Source organism: Impatiens glandulifera, chromosome 1, assembly GCF_907164915.1.
Source record: "Impatiens glandulifera chromosome 1, dImpGla2.1, whole genome shotgun sequence".
Classification (NCBI taxonomy): domain Eukaryota; kingdom Viridiplantae; phylum Streptophyta; class Magnoliopsida; order Ericales; family Balsaminaceae; genus Impatiens; species Impatiens glandulifera.
This window is the reverse complement of record NC_061862.1, coordinates 33,623,815-33,628,813: the sequence shown is the minus strand read 5'-3', so window position 1 is coordinate 33,628,813 and position 4,999 is coordinate 33,623,815. Positions and strand designations below refer to the sequence as shown.

Below are 4,999 nucleotides of genomic sequence, written 5' to 3'. Positions count from 1 at the left end.
GTCAGTACATGCAGAAACCCCTTTTAATACATTGGGAGGCTGCACTTCAGGTTGTTCGATACTTGATAGGTACTCATTCACTGGGTTGTTTTACCCTTGTGCTTCTAATGGTTTACTTGAGAGTTTTCAGATGCCGATTGGGCAACCTGCTCCGATAGTCGACGATCTATTACAGGATATTGTGTTTAATACGGAGACGCTCTGGTTTCCTGGAAAACAAAGAAACAAAATACTGTGTCTAGATCGTCCACTGAAGCTGAATATCGAAGCACGGCTACTACATTTTGTGAACTTAAATGGCTAATATATTTGCTGAGAGACTTTCATATTCCTGTTCAGCTGCCAAAACCTTTAAGATGTGACAATCAAGCTGCAATTCATATTGTCGAAAATCCCGTCTTTCACGAAAGAACGAAGTATTTGGAGATCGACTGTCACCTTGTTCGCGACAACTTCAAACAAGGATTTATTTTACCACAACACGTCTATTCTAAATCACAAGAGGGTGACATTATTACAAAACCTTTGGATCGTGGACTATTTTATAATTTTCGAGACAAGATGAATCTTAAAGTTGTTCATCTTGAGGAAGGGATGTAAGAATGCAGAATTAATTAGATGTATTAAAAGTTAAAGGGCATAGTTGTACAAATGAGTTTATTAAGAACTAAATTTGTAATTTGACCTATATAAAGGGGTTTATGACCTTTGTAATTAATAATGATTTTTTTAACTCTATTGTTTGGTTTTCTCTACTGTTTCGTTTTCTCTCAAGTTTGAAACCCTAAATATGATTTCAAGAAGTGTTTTATTTTATAAGTATAGGGATCTTGTTTAATTTTTTAAGCATATGAATTGTGTGTCAATTTCCATATATAGTAATTGTGATTGAATTTATAAATATAAGTTTGTGTTTAATTATATAAGGATGTATAAAGGTTTGTGTTTGATTATATTTAGAATGTGTGTATGAATTGTGTTTGGATGTGAGGATGTGTTGGTATTATATTTAATTTTTAAGTATAGATTGTGTTTAGTTTCTTAATGATAGGGATTGTGCTTAATGTTGGGATTTTAATCGAAATTAATTATGAAGGGATCAATATCGAAAGAATCCTTTGGTATTATACCACCTCATTTTCGAAAGAATTGATTAATTTTTTCGGTATCGACCTTTTTCCCAATTTTTTTGTGGTTAAGGAGTCAAAGTCGACGAAATTGGCCAATTATTTCGGTGGTATTTAAGAGTATTGCCGAAAGATTTAGAATATTCTTTCGATAATTGATTAATATAGTATTGATTAATATATATTTTGGGTAAACTCTTAAAATAGTAAATTTTTATTATTTAAAATTTAATTTAATAAGATTTTAAAAATTATAAATAATTTGAATTTAAAAATTTTATACAATTTTATAGGTAAAATTGAATTAATATTTATTGATTTAAAAGATATATTCAAATGAATTGATTAATTTTAGTAAATATAATTTTTGTAGAGTGTTATTTATTTATTATTAATTAATTACATAATTTTAAAAAAATAATGTCGATAGATTTGAATTAATTCCCTCGTTATTTCATCTCAACGAAAGAATTACTCAATTTTTTCAGTTTTAACTCCTTTCCAACACTCAAAAAAAATTTCGGGTAATTAAGGCCAAAGCCGACAGAATTATGCAAATTTGTCGGCCATTAAGTAAACATTAATACAGTTAGTTTTATCAAATCTTTCGATATTGACTATTTAAATTGGGTTTTTAGCAGAAACCCTTCCATGCGCTCTATCCTTCTTCTCTCTACCAAAACACAATGCCTTCGCCGTGAAGTCGTCAGATCTCACCGTCCGTTCACCATCCGTTTGTTCGCCGCCTCATCCAGTGCTCGTCGTCTGTTCGCCGCCTCCTCCAACGTTCGCCGCCTCCCTTTGAACTGGTAAGTTATCCTTTGAGTTTAGGGCTAGATTTGTGATTTAAGGCTAAATTTGTGAATCTTTGCATTGCTCTTTTTAAAAGTCTTATTTCTTTCATCTCCACATATATCCTACAATAGTTATTCTATAAGATTGATTAGGTTTCTATATGTAACAATGTATATTTGATTCCCATAAATAGTCATAACATTGAGTATTTCAATATATTGTTTATTTCAATCTTTCTAAACTCTGGAGATGTAATATTGATACATTAACATTGATCTTTGAATAGATTGTCTGGTATTTAGAATATTATCCAAAACCAGTACCCTTCCAATTTGACTTCATATAACACTGATTCTTTTTAATGCGTTACAACAAATTTTAATTAATTTTCCCTCTAAAGCATCATCACCATTAACCCAACTATCATTAATTGGATTATCCAAAAGAGAAGAGTCATCCATCTTTTATCTAAAACCTTTAATTCACTTTGATTTCTTCTTTTCCACAACTTCTTAAAGATTTATTCTCTCCCTCTTCATTATTTTTGTTTTGTTTTTTCTTACCTTTTTGTTTGTTGGTGTTGGTGTACGATGGGTGAGAAGTTGCATGAAATTGTTTGCTACTTTTTAAGGTTCTTCCAACACAAGGAGACGAGGTCCCAACAAGAATATCGAGCTTACGAGAAGGCCCCAGAGATTGAGGGTGCCATTGAGTTTCGGATATGTAGATGGGAGGTCATATGGTGATGTTAGGCATATGTGGTTTAGGCATGTGGGGTCGATGGTGTGGAACCCCATACACATCTTGCATTGTCAGCTAAATTGGAGGACTTTGAGTATTGAACAAATGGATTCACTATGGCGTGCTATGATGGTGAGAAATTCAACGTGCATTTAATTAACATTCAAACAGAGTTTTATAACATTTGCTGATTTTTATTTTTCAAGATTCATTCAAGAGTACAAATATCTCTATGAATACATTTAGAGAGATCCGGATAGCACACACCAAGTAGATATGGGATAGGTGGCGCTCTGATTTGAGTCGGGACTACGTCCGGATTTATGACAAAGATGAGGCGGTTGTATTTGTGCGTTCCCACGAGGCTATGATCCAGCAGATTGGAAGTTCATTTGCAGACACTAGTACTTCACCGAGAGCTTCAAGGTACGTACAATTTCAGAATTGAAATATTTAATGACGACACTAGTTCTAACTTCATTATTATTTTAAATGCAAAATAAGAGAAATATAAATATTGGCAACAGAAAGAAGTGATGTTTTCGCACCATACGGGCAATAAACCATTTTTAATGAGTACCTGAAAATTGATATGTACATTACACTGGTGGAAAATGAGGTTTTGGTAATGAATGTTAGTAACGGCGCTATAGCGCCCTTACTGAAAGTTTTTATCAGTAACGGTTTAATATATCCATTACTGTTATGAAGATATCAGTAACGGCTATTTAAAATAGTCACTGATAAGTGCATATCAGTAACGGTCATAAGGAATAGCTGTTACAGACACTAGTGTTTTTTTTCTTCTTTTTCGAAACGAGAATATCAGTAACAATTTTAAGGATCATCGTTACTGATATGCATTCATTTAATTTTTTCACAAGAGGTATTAGTAACGGTTTTCGAAAACCCTTACTGATACATAAATTTATAGCGGTTATACTAAAACCGTTACTAAAATCTAAGGGATATCAATAACGGTTGCTTTAAAACCGTTACTGATATGCATTCATTTAATTTTTTTCATAAGAGGTATCAGTAACAGTTTTCGAAAACCCTTACTAATACATACATTTGTAATGATTATATTAAAACCGTTACTAATATCTAAGGGGTATCAATAATAATTAACCTTAAAATCGTTACTAATATGCTTTCATTTAAAAATTCACAAGAGTTATCAGTAACAATTTTCTAAAACCCTTACTGATACATACATATTATCAATAACCGTCATTTCCTTTTCTTTCATCTCTTCTTCTTCCTCAAACACTCTCTGCACAAATCTCTCCACATCAATTTCTCCATTCTTTTTCATCTCCCCTTCTTCAATCGGCAAATTCGGCGGTCTAGAAATCTTCTCGATTAATTCTCAATCAACACCTTTAAAGAAATCATGGCGTTTAATCTCCTCAATCCCTAACCTCTTCATCGGATCCTTCTCGAGAAGCTTCTGGATCAGATCACGTAGAAACGCCGTCTCTCCGACTAGACATGGCGATTTATGAAGTATTATGTTAAAGGTATCGTTTATGTTTATTCCTTTAAAAGGAGTTATACAGTATAACATCTCGTATAGAACAATACCTAAGCACCACCAATCGACGGCGAAATCATGGTCGTTTCCATGTATAATTTCTGGCGCAATATACTCCTCCGTGCCGACGAACGAGTTTGATTTTGTAGGGATGGAAGCGAGTTCAGGTACGGTTATTGTTGTTGTTGAATCGTTTTCTAGTGTAATGTCGGAGTTGCGATATTTCTGAAATCGGAATAACCATTTCTTCTTCTTGTTATTTTCCGGCGGAGATTGTTTCGTTGTATGACGGATTGATTGTGGAGATTTTATAGGGAGTTTTGTTGAGAGATCGAAATCGATTAGCATTAGATGACCGTTTTCTTGGATCATTATGTTTTCCGGCTTTAAATCTTTGTATACAAATCCTAATCTGTGTAAATATTCCAATGCTATGACCAATTCAGCAGCGTAGAATCTGAGGTAGAAGGAATTGATTGATTTAAGTTAAGCGAGATTAACAACAATTGAATTGATGATTCTCTTCATTTAATTACCTGATGATGTTATCAAAGAACATCTTCTCTATTTGTGGATGATTGTGGTTTTTGTATTATGATTGTGGTCTTTAGATTGTGGTTTTGGAATATATTAATGGTTTGTAAAATGGATAATTATTATTATTTATATAACTACAAATATGAAATATTAAAAAAAACAAAAAAACGATTATATTTTTTAGTAACGGTATTAAACATAAGAAAACTGTTACTAGTAATATATCAGTAACGATTTTATAAATAAGAAAACATTTACTAGT

At 32.5% G+C, this 4,999-nt stretch overlaps 1 pseudogene; it reads right to left on the bottom strand.

The window, feature by feature from the left end:
* Positions 1-3,843: 3,843 nt before the first annotated feature.
* On the bottom strand, positions 3,844-4,759 carry LOC124924180 (annotated as a pseudogene).
* Between the last annotated feature and the right edge of the window lie 240 nt (positions 4,760-4,999).